This window comes from Mustela nivalis, assembly GCF_964662115.1.
Source record: "Mustela nivalis genome assembly, chromosome: 13".
NCBI classification, from domain to species: Eukaryota; Metazoa; Chordata; class Mammalia; order Carnivora; family Mustelidae; genus Mustela; species Mustela nivalis.
This window is the reverse complement of record NC_139032.1, coordinates 21,359,338-21,371,465: the sequence shown is the minus strand read 5'-3', so window position 1 is coordinate 21,371,465 and position 12,128 is coordinate 21,359,338. Positions and strand designations below refer to the sequence as shown.

The 12,128-nt window shown below is 40.8% G+C and overlaps 1 pseudogene across 1 annotated transcript; it reads right to left on the bottom strand.

The window, feature by feature from the left end:
• Positions 1 to 5,080: 5,080 nt before the first annotated feature.
• On the bottom strand, positions 5,081 to 6,402 carry LOC309847013 (SWI/SNF-related matrix-associated actin-dependent regulator of chromatin subfamily E member 1 pseudogene; annotated as a pseudogene). The gene has a single exon. The product of its transcript is annotated as an SWI/SNF-related matrix-associated actin-dependent regulator of chromatin subfamily E member 1 pseudogene (transcript).
• Between the last annotated feature and the right edge of the window lie 5,726 nt (positions 6,403 to 12,128).

Below are 12,128 nucleotides of genomic sequence, written 5' to 3'. Positions count from 1 at the left end.
CCAGCCATCCAGAATGTGAATGGCTAAACCCCAGTGGTCTGATCCTGTCAGATTAGTTTTATTTAACAGAACCATGCCTCTGAGCTAAGCTGTACTCTGTACTTTGTTATGCATAAACTGGCAGAGATGAAATTTAGTTGGGGAAGTTGGAAAGATGGATGTTAGAGAAACTGTACAAATAGTTGTGTCATTACCTTTGTGAGAAAATCATTAAATTTTCCTTCCTTCACATTTTCCTCCTTCCACACATATTTATTTAGTGTCTACTATGCTCTAGATAGTCTAAGCTCTAGATACAGTAGTAAAAAAAATACGTAAGGTTCTTTACTTAGTGGTGACAGGTTTAAAAAGAAAGTAAACACAACAAAAAATGGGTGAGAGAGTTTTATAAAGGGATCATTGCTATGAAGAAACTAAAGCAGAGTGGTATATTGCAGACTGATGGTGCCTCTGTGAAGATAGAGTTTGAGCTGTAGTAAGGGCCAGCCACAAAAAGAGCTGCAGAGACAAGAACAAGTACAAAGGCCTTGAGGCAGAGAGAATTTGGTGAGTTCAAGGAATAAAAACAAAGCTATTATAGCTGAAGTATAATGTGATTGGGAGAGAGCAGTAAGTCCTGAAGCTAGAAAGATAGAACTGGGTCATGTCATTACTGGTTCTTCTAGGCAACAAGAAGGACTTTAGATTTTATTCTGAGTACGAAGGGAAATAAATGATGGGCTTTAAGAATGTGTGTGTGTGTGTGTGTGTGCGTGTGCATGTGTGGGATATGTTGTGTTACATACATGTGTAACATAAGATTTATGTTTTGAAATGATATTTTCGCAATGGAAGTGATAGTGGAAAAGATAGTTCCAGCAATGGAAATAAGCTCTCTTGTATATTAGAACAATCATGAAGGTAATAATGATTGCAGCTGGAAGTGGCTGGTGCCGGAGAGATGAAAAGGAGTGGATAGATTTAAAATCTATTTTGGAGTTGAGGCTGAAGTAACTTGTTTAGGGATTTCAAGTGAGGGAGGAGAATGAGGGGCAGAGATCAATTGAAATGATGCTGAATGTTGTACCTGAACACCAGGTGGTTAGTGGAGATAATGGCAGGGAAGGAGTTCAAAAGTGCCCAGTGGGGATAAAATCAAGGGAATCAAGGTTCTGTTTGGCCATGTTGGGATTAATAAGATGATTAGATATTCAAGTGGAAATGTCAATCACAGAATTACAGTTAATTACAGCTTAGAGTTTAGAGCTCAGTGGAGAGGTCAGTGATGGATATACAAATTCGATAGTCTTTACAGATAGTATTAAAATTATGGGAATATATGAAGGCTCACCAAGGAAAACACTGGAGATGGAGAACAGTGGGGCTTTGGAGGACCTCTGAGGCATTTCAACCTTTCTTTTTTTGAACTGAAAGGGTCAAAAAAAGAGACTAAGCAGAAGTGATTCAGGTATAAGGAAGAAAAACAGCGAAATGTGGAGTCACAAAACTTAAGGATGTGTTTTAAGGAGGACTGAGTGGCTGACAGTGTCTAATCTTGCCAAGAATTTTAATAAGATGGAAAAAATAAAATTTTTTAGAAAGAATTTGAATAAGATGAAGAATTTTAGTTGCCAACTAAATTTGGAAATGTGGTGAACTATGGTGTTGATTCTTAATAACCTTGACAAGAAGAATCAATTTTGTAGGAAAAATAATGGGCTAAGGAGAGTTGGCATGGCAGGAAGTAAAGACTGGACCGTAAATAAGCCATTCGAGAACTTTTGCTATAAAAGGAGAAGGAAAGTACTCCAGAAACTAGAGGTGGAGCATGGGGTCAGTGGAGGTTGTATGGGGTCAGTGGAGATGATGATCATAGTGACATCAAGAAGAGTGTGTATATTTGAAGGGAATGATTCAGTAGAGAGAGAGAAATTGATTACCGGAACTGAATGGATACCCTGAAAAGTAGAAAAAGAATGGGGTCTAGAGCACAAGTTTAGGGGTACACAGGGAAGGCATACTTCATCCAATGTAATGGAAGGACAGACAGAGACTGTGGTAACAGATTCAGGGAAGGTGGTGAACTTGATAGTGGTAATGGTAAGGGAGTTTCTCTTTAGTTGCTTCCTTTTTCTCAATTATGAGATAATATCACTAGCTGAGAGTGTATGTGTACATGTGTCTTTGGGGCATAGTTGTGCTGAAGGTCTGAGGGGAGAGAAATTAAAAGTCCATTTTGGTAAGTTGGTGAGCGAATGTATTCTGGAAGTATATTTGAATTATTGAGAGACCTTTGACTCTCTGGTTATTATTTTCAAATAATTCTTGTCTTGATTTTCAAATTTAGACCTGACAGCATGGCTCTATGTCTAGTAACATTCAGGTTTTTTTTTTAGTAACATTCAGCTTTATGGAGAAAAGTGTAGTATGACTAGATAGTTGGGTTTATCCAAAGGAGTGTGATCTAGGAAAAGTGGGGCAAGAAAGTTGAGTGGGTAACTAGTGAGTGATTACAATGATAATACATGGGTTCTAAACGTGTATGGAGGGCAGTACCAATTTGAGAAGTGCTAGATTGTAGAAAAGTGAAGCATCAGTGGATTTAGATACACTAGAATGCATAGTAAAATGAAAGGATATATAATAAGACAATACAATACAATATGATCTTTCTATCTAATAGAAATTTGGAAGGTGGTGCATTTATTTGATGAAAGCAGAAAGGATGTGACTAGGTGAGCTGCTGTTGAAGTGAGGTGCAAGAAAAGACCACACCGAGTGAGGGGACTCAAACTCGCGGGGTTAGGCTCTTGGACACTTTAAACAACATGGTCATTGGATTGGTGACTCCAAGAATGGCAACTGAAGTATAAAGAAAAAATCCAGTTGGTATTTTCCATGCATGATGTAGAGAGACCAGAATATTGGTAGAGAACAGCAAACAAACAGGAACAGCAACAGAACAACAACAGCAATGAGAGTCAGTGGGGAGTAAAAGCTGGGAGCACAAATATCAAAGGAGCATTGACATGGAGATACAGTAAAAGTGATCCACATCATATCTATGAATGATCAGCTTATTTTTAGTGCATTCAGGTGATTTTATAAGTTGGAGTTCTGTACTTAAAGAGGATCCCTTGCCATTAAGAATTTCAACAAATGTCATTTGCCATGAAATGATAACGACACCCTAATTTCCTAAGCTGTAGATGCCTGAAATGCAATAAACACCAAAATTAATGAGTTTGTTAAAATATGTAGTGCAATTATTTCATGTAGCACACCTGCTTTCTCTTGATATGAGGCAGTGTTTTCCCTAATTTAAATACTGACAGGCAGTATTTCTTCAGTATCAGTATCTATGTAATATACAATGTATTGTTTCTTGATAACAGTGTTGACCTACCTCTGATTAAAGTTGATACCTTAGAAATAGGTCAGTGATTGCATGTAATGAATACTGTCTTCTGTACTATACAGTCAATATATCTGCTTCTCAACCAAAGTACAAAAGTGAATTCTGTTTAATGCAGTATTTTACTTGACTAGAAAGCTGCTTAGCATGTCAGTCTCATAAAAATCCAATCTCTTTGCAATAAGGAGCAGCTCTCCAATATTGTAACAGCTACAGGGGGACAATAAAGGATGGCACAATTATATTTTCTTACCGGGGGTGACCTCTAGTGTGAAACTATGGCATTTTAGCATTCCTTGGGGTTTGGATTAACAGTGCTTTGCCAATTATGACAAATTTGCTATTCCCTCCCCACCATTTTCAAGATCACAGATAATTTGTCTTGGTGGTATTTTCTTGAGCTGCTATTTGATTTTTGAAGTCAAGAAATCTATCTGCATCTTTTTTCCCCTCCCTTACTTGTTTTGGGTCCCCACCTAGAGGTCTTTACTATTGTATTTTTATAGGTGAGAGATCTATCTCATATTGCTTTTGATGGCCTATTTGACTTCATTCTCAAGCTCACAAGTGCCACATTTCAATAGGTATCTTTTCATAGGTGTCCTTCCTAGGCCACTTCTTAAGTTATTGCCTCTCAGTTCCAAATTCATCCTTTTATAACTGTATCTCTGTGCTGGAGGGTCTGGGATTCTGCAAACCATATTTCTGCTTTGCCAGCTGCTTCTATATTAGGGTCAGTCAGTAGGGGTATTAGAGCGTCTAGTTGAGGAAGGAAGGATTTGCTCCTCCCTCTCTACTTCCAGTTCTTAGGAACCTCTCCTCAACAATGCTGCTTCTCCCTGGCAGCAGCATTTCCTTCCTGTAGGTGCAGCTGAATTCACTTGCAGTGTTTTTTTTAACACCAGCTAAACAGGGTCCCTATTTTCAGAACCTGAGTTTCAGCCTGATGAGGTTCTTTTAAATTTGTAAATTTTGGCATTTTTTATCTCTTCATTTTCCATTTGAATTTCCACTCTCCCAGGCCACAGGGAAGGTAGCCACCTTCAATCACCACATTTTAATACCTTGGAATTCTCTTCTTACTTTTTTAGTTATCTAATTACAACTTTATATCTAGTAAAAATTCTTTATATTATATTCTCTGTGTTAAAATAACTGCTATGATTTCTAATTCCTTATTAGATCTGGACCTGACTGCTACTCTGCCTCTGCTATCCATTTCTTAATACACATGAAATAAAAACCACACATTACTAATAGTCTCCAATCCTCACTTTTAAGTTAATTGCTTTTTTTTTTTTGTTTGTTTGTTTTTAATGTGAGAGGCAGTATATCTTTGTAGATAAGAATGGGGTTGTTGAATTAGGTAGATCTGGGTTAAATGCCCCTTTCTCTTCCTCCACAGTGAAAAAAGGGGGTGGAAAAATGAAGAATGAGTTAAAATTAACCACATATCCACAGGTTTTCTCTCTTTACACATAAACCCACTCACTGAGTAGTTTTGTTTTGTTTTGTTCTTTTTTTTTTTTTTTTTTGGTATATGGAACACTTATTTATTTTTTGTTCATTTATCAAGCATATATTGAACACCCAAAATGAAGAATGTTGGGTATTTTTTTTTTAAACTCAAAAAACATTTTTTTTTTTTCATTTAAAAAAGTATTTAGAACACATAAAACAGGCAACATTTATTCTTTCTTCTCGTCTTCCAGGGCGGGGTCTGTTGGCAGCTCCTCCACCGTGGCACTGTTGCTCTCCAAGCCAGTGTTACTATCACTGGTCCCTTCCTCAGCCATACTGTCCACCCCCTCCTGCCCGCTCTCCTTGTCCTCAGGAGTAGATGTGCCTTCTTCACCATTCTGTTGGCTTTCTGTCACTTCTTCAAGGTGTGTCTCCTCGTCTCCATCGGGATGCTCTCGTCGTCCTTCTTCTCTTCGGTCTTACTCGCAGCCTGCTCTTCCTCAGGAACCATGCTGCTCTGACTGCGTTCAGCCTTCTCTGCTGCCCCTTTCTCTCTTTCCTCCTGCCTTTTTCGAGCCTGCTCCTCTGCCTGTGCAATTCAGCAGCAATTTTTTCCATATCACTTCTACTTTTAAACCGCACAACCTTTTCAGTTCATTGTTAAATGAATCTGTGCTTTCCAGGAATTTCCTCTTCTTTTCCTGGTGTTGCTCCTCTATTTGAAGAAGTTCACCTTCTAGTTTTCGCTGATGAAACATTAAAGACTGGACCTGTCCTTTGAGGACCTGCATTCTAGCTGTTGTGACAACTGACCGAACATCTGGCACCACACTCTCACTGAGGATTTCACTGATGAGGCGGTGGTTTCTCTGGAAACGGGCGGTGGCTGTATGCTTCATTGAAAAGCCATCATCATAATCATCTGGATCTTCAGCAGGCTGGATGCTCATGTACGGTTCTGCTTTCTCCATGCGAGACTGTCTCTGTCGACTTTCTTCTTCTAAAGCAGCTTCTGCAAGACTTTTTGCATTTATGTAAGCAAGGTATGTGGGGGAATTATGATAGGCCTTCATAGATTCATTGTACTCTATCTTTTCTGCTTTGTATTCATTTAAATATTCTTGTTTTTCTTCATCAGTGAGATTTTGCCACATGTCACCAATAATCTTGCCAGTCTCCCACAACTTTAGGTCAGGGTTGGAAGCTTTTGCTTGATCCCAGACCTTTCTGCTGACCTCATGTAGGGCATTAGCAGCTTATCTGGTGGCTTTGGGGGTTTTGGAATCGTAATACCAAAGGATGCCGTGACCCGGCTGTTGGTGCGTGGTTTCCCCCCAGCCTGTAGTTGTTGTAGGCGAGGTGATGGTATGGATTGTAACCCACAAACCCTGGTGTGCTGGGCATTTGTGTTGCAGGAGCTGCGGTGGGGGGTGGGGCATAAGATGGTCTTTTTGACATTTTGGAAGATTAAGTTCTCAGTTCCTTAAGAATGAATCTGAGACACCGCGGGCAGAAAAAGCACCTGCAGCTCCGGCCTCGTTTCCCTTTGTCCCCAAGAATGTTGGGTATTTTTACTGAATCTTTTGGGGTGGAGATGGAGAGAAGGAACTTCAGAGATTTTCTTACCAGATTTTACACTGTATCAAGGGAGATAGGGCAGGAGCTAGTGTGATACAGGGTAGAAAATTTTAATAGCTGTGAGAGAGGTATAACCTAACTGTAGTCAAGAGTTTGAATATGGAAACATTTCTTCTAGATGGAAGGTTAGGAATGACTTTGTGGAGAAGATACCATTTGAGCTGGGTCCTCCAATGTAGGTTGGAATTAGAAGACCAGGGTTGGGAAGGGCAGGGGAAAACCAAAGCACTGGAGAATTAAGTAGATAAGAAAGTGTTTGAGTGGCCAGGGAACTGCACATAGATCGTTTTGACTACTCTTAATGGTGCATCCAATTAAAGAGTTGGATCATGGGGCACCTGGGTGGCTCAGTAGATTAAGTTTCTGCCTTTGGCTTGGGTTGTGGTCTCAGGGTCCTGGGATCGAACCCCACATTGGTCTCTCTGCTCGGCAGGGAGCCTGCTTCTCATCCCCCTCTGCTTGCCTCTCTGCCTACTTGTGATCCATCTCTCTCTCTCTCTGCCAAATAAATAAATAATCTTAAAAAAAAAAAAGAAAACTCACTTAAAGAGTTGGATCATTAGTGTGGGGCTGGCTCAGAGAGGGTCTTTGATGTCAGGCTAAAGAATCTAGACTTTTAAAAAAAAAGCATTAAAAGAGCTTCAAAAGGGTTGTAGGAAGAAAGAGACCGGCCTGAGTGAGGAGGTCTGATGACAAATCCAATAGTCCACACAGGCAGCAAGGGTAATGAGCAGAATTGGGCATTTGCTATTCCACTGGGGCACTCTGAATATTTCCAAGAAGGGGATTATCACTGAGCAGCGACTAAAATTGCTAGATCCAGAGTTGCTGAAGGCATTTGTGTTTCATGGGTCCGAAGAGGGCACTATAGGTTAGGGGTAGGGTTTTCTAACTAACATAGCCATGAAGGGCAGCCTTTAATCTCTGCTTTCATATCTCATACCTTTGTCCATGGTATAGCTGCTATTCACTTTTAGTAACATTGAATTGAGCCACATGATGATAACTCTAGCAATATGTGTGCAGTCTAAAAATAAGCGCTTCATTATTTTCAGTTATTTAGTAAGAATTATTTGTGAAAATAAATGAGTGAGACTTACATCAAAATTAAAGGTTCTGAATAACAAGGTAAACCATCAATAAAATGAAAAGACAACCTACTGAATGGGAGAAAAATATTTACAAATTTTATATCTGGGAAGAGGTTGATTTTTAAAATATATAAATAATTTCTACAACTGAATAGCAAAAAAAAAAAAAAAGAAATTCGGGTTAAAAATGAATGGATCTGAATAGACATTTCTTCCAAGAAGACATACAGGTGGCCAACGGGTAGGAAAAAGTGCAGTGTTCAACATCATTAATTATTAAGGAGATGCAAATCAAACCATAATGCCTGCTTCACTCCACCCTGGGGCCCACCACCTCCACTAGAAACCACACTGCTCATATGACAGTGGCTCTGGGATATGCAAATTTCCCTTTGCTGGGAATGACTCCCCCCACCCCACCCAGGATGTATTCTTGTCCACTGTCAGACACACCTGACACCAGGGCATCATTGTAGGCATGGAACATGAGGCCCAGAGCAAGAGTGGCATCCTAACTTTTAAGTACACCATCAAGCATGGCATTCTCACCAACTGAGACAATAGAGAGAAGATCTGGTATCACTTCTACAACCCAAAGGAGCACCCTGTGCTGCTGACTCATACCCTCTTGAATGTCAGGGCCAACTGAGAGATGATTCAGATCACATTCCAGATCTTCCACACTCTGCCTGTGTACATGACCATCAGGCTGTGTTGCTCTTGTGTAGTACTACTATTATTGTGGATTATGGGGACCAAGTCACCCACACAGTACCCACCTATGAGGGCTACACTCTGCCCCATACTATCCTGTGTCAGGTCCTGTCTGGGTGAGACCTGAAATCATGAAGATTCTCAGGGAGCATGATTGCAGGTTCACCACAGTAGCTGAGCAGGAGAACCTGTATGGAGGTCTTCTATGTCTTAGAGCAGGAGATTGGGCCACAGCTACGTCCTCCTCCTCCCGGGTGAATTTATGAGCTGCTGGATAGTCATGTGATCACCATCAGCCACAAGCAGTTCTGGTGTCCAAAGGCACTCTTCTAGTCCTCTCCTGAGTATGGGGTCCTATGGCTTCCTCGAGACCATCTTCAGTTCCTTCAACTCCTATCATGAAGTGTGATGATGACACTCTGTACTCTTTTCTTTTTAAACATTTTATTTATTTATTTGTTTGTTTGTTTGAGAGTGAGAGTGCATAAGCAGGGGGGTGGGCCAGAGGCAGAGGGAGAAACAGATTCCCCTCTGAGCAAGGAGCCTGAGGCAGGACTCCATCCCAGGACCCTGGGATCTTGACCCAAGCCAAAGACAAATGCCCAAACCAACTGAACCACCCAGATGCCCAACATACTGTACTTTAACTTGGTGATGTCTGCTGAAACCACCATGTATCCTTGCTCCCTTATGGAAACAAGGAGATCATGGCCCTGGTCCCCAGCACAATGAAGATCGAGAGCACTGCTCCTCCTGAATATAAGTACTGAGTATGGATGGGGGCTCCCTCCTGCCCTCACTATCCACTCTTTAGTTGTGGATCAGTAGCAGGAATGCAAGGAGGTGGGCCACTCCATCATCCTCCACAAATGCCTCTAAATGGACTTCGAGCAGTTGCAAGTATTTGCTACATGAGTTAATTCAACAGTGTAAATATGTCCTAGCAATCTTCATGGTAACCTCGTGAAACTGGAATAAGCCTTTGAAAAGAAATATGTCCTTGAAACATGTATCTGATTCTAGCACTGGATTGTAGAACTTGTTGCTATTTTTGGCCTCGTATTAAAGTTAACTGTTCCATTTGTATGTTTAGTATGCTGTATCTATCTTTGACCTAAAACCTTAGTACATGTTGCTCAGTCACATCATGGCTGAGGTGAGAACATGTTTATGGAAGACAAATCTATTGGCTTGATGAGAGTCTATCAGACCACGAGTTTCTTGATCTGTGCAGGGTATTAATGTGTAAGAGCTGCTATTCCAGGATTTCTCAAGAGGCTGGCAAGAGTCCTGAACCAGTTGTTATGTCTTCCCTGCTGGTCTGATAGGGTTAGGAAGGTCCAAGCCTTTGGATTGACCTTTCTTTCTTCGCTTGTGTTTTCCCACCAGAACACCATTGGTTATTGCTTGCCTTGAGTTAGGAAACAGTTTGCATTTACACATGTAAATTTACTCATCCTTTTAATTTATGTAAGGTGGGTTTTTTTGGTGTACAATTCTCAAATCTTAAATTTTGGTTTTCTATTGTCATGTGAGAACAGTAAGCCCCAGCACTGTGTCTTATGTGGGGAAAATAAAATGCTGCAGTAAACTAAAATAACACCAAAAAACCCCACAATGAGATATCAATTCACACCTGTTAGAATGGCTAGTATGAAAAAGATAACACAAGTGTTTGTGAGGATATGGAGAAAAGGAACCCCTTTGTGCACTGTTGGTTGGAATGTAAATTGGCACAGCCACTATAGATAACTGTTGCGGTTTCTCAAAAAATTAAAAATAGCACTACCCTATGATCCAACAATTCCACTTCTGGGTATTTATCTGAAGGAAAGTGCCATAAAACTTGCTTTTGCCCCAAATCCCTTGGGAAGAGTGTTCCACTGCTTGTGAGGCACTGTACTCCCCCAATCTGTCGATTGTTTTTCCTTGAGTGAAGGACATCAACCTTGTTACTAAATTGTATCATTTTTTGCCTTTGTCATTTGACAGTTCCTCAGGAACAGAGGCTGAAATGCAGTTTGTAGGGCAGGTTGTTCATTAGGGATCCATACCTCTGAAGACAAAGGGGTGTCACCACGCAGAGGACCCTGGATTGTGATGTGGTCAAAGTCTGGGCCAGCCCCCACTCCACTTCACCCTAATTTCCAGACAGCTCTGGAGCCTTCCTTCAAGCCCCATCAGACTTGTTCCACATTGGACCAATACGGTTGGTTCTTTATACTCCTACTTGATTGCCCATTAGATATAAGCTGCCCTAGACAGATGTGTCCTTGTGCATGGTGGGTCAATCCATGAGCCAAGCCTTTCCATGAAGAGGGGTTGGAATGGTGCATTCCCTGCCTGCCACAAATACTGCACTTGAAACTCTGTATTTTATTTTTATTTTCAAATTATCTGATACAAAGAAAATGTAATGAATTTTTGTTTCACTGTATCTATGCACAGGCTCCCAGATCCCCTATAGTTTATTCAGCGTGCTGTTCAAACATAATCATTTCCTAGGTGTGCCAGTGAGAGAGATAGATAGATATAGATATAGATATAAATATAGATATAGATATCTTTGCTCTTCTGAAGTTGAGAAGAAAAGGCTTTGAATCATCTTAATTTTTATCCTTTCAGTGTCTCAAAGGAGGTAGATAGGGCTTGGAGTACATACATTTGATCCCTGAGAAATATGAATATCAAAGGACCCTTGCTGTTTATTTTGGCAATGTTCTGATACTTAAAAGCCACCAGTGACACATATATTCATGGCTTCTTCTTAATTCGGTGGTTCTTGGCAGTAGCAAAGAGCATTAAAAACAGTTGAGTTTCATATGAAAGCAACAGGTTCCCAACATCCTTCCTACTTGGCTGCACCTTTTACTGGGTTTGTGTAACTCTGACCTGCTACCATTCAAAGCATTTTTCTCAACTGTGTTTTGGAATTGATACCTGGATCTTGAAAATTCTCAGTTGCCTCAAGATCATAAATGATTATTTCTAAATCTTGGAAAAATGTCAAATTTACTTGGAACGGGGAAGACTTTTTAAAAGGGTTGGAACCTGTTTGAGAAGGTCCTAAGAGAAAATCACAAACATCTACCCTCCCCACTCCCCATCCTCTCTCTTCTCCTTTCTTCTCCCCATCCTCCCCTCCCCAGATTTACGAATCAAAATCTCCAGGTTGAACCTGTTAGCTTACTGAATGCTCATGTTTGGAAAACACCGTGAAACAGTATGGCATTTAAAGTACCTTTAAATAGTCTTTCTCATCATATGTTTCTGCCCTGATTTCCCACTGTTTACCTTCATGCATTACTGTGGCTAGCAAGCCAAGCTGCTCACCACACAGATCATTTAGGAGCTGAGCTGGGGCTTGGGCATACATGAGATGTAGGAGGGAAGGGCTTCTCATTCTGGTCTTTCTCCCAGCCGTTCAGGCTCTGCAAAGTTCTCCACAGGGCATGCTGATATTTTCATTTTTTTTTTTTTAAGATTTTATTTATTTATGTGACACACAGAGAGAGAAATCACAAGTAGGCAGAGAGGCAGGCAGAGAGACAGGGGGAAGCAGGCTCCCCGCCGAGCAGAAAGCCCAATGCGGGGCTCGACCCCAGGACCCCGAGATCATGACCTGAGCTGAAGGCAGAGGCTTAACCCACTGAGCCACCCAGGCACCTGATATTTTCATCTTAAAAGGAGTTCCACCACTTTTTTTTTCCAGGTGAGTGTTGCTTTCAGGGGTGCTTATTTTTATTTTTTACTTTTATTTTTTTAAAAGATTTTATTTACTTATTTGACAGAGAAGAGACAGAGATCACAAGTAGCAGAGAGGCAGAGAG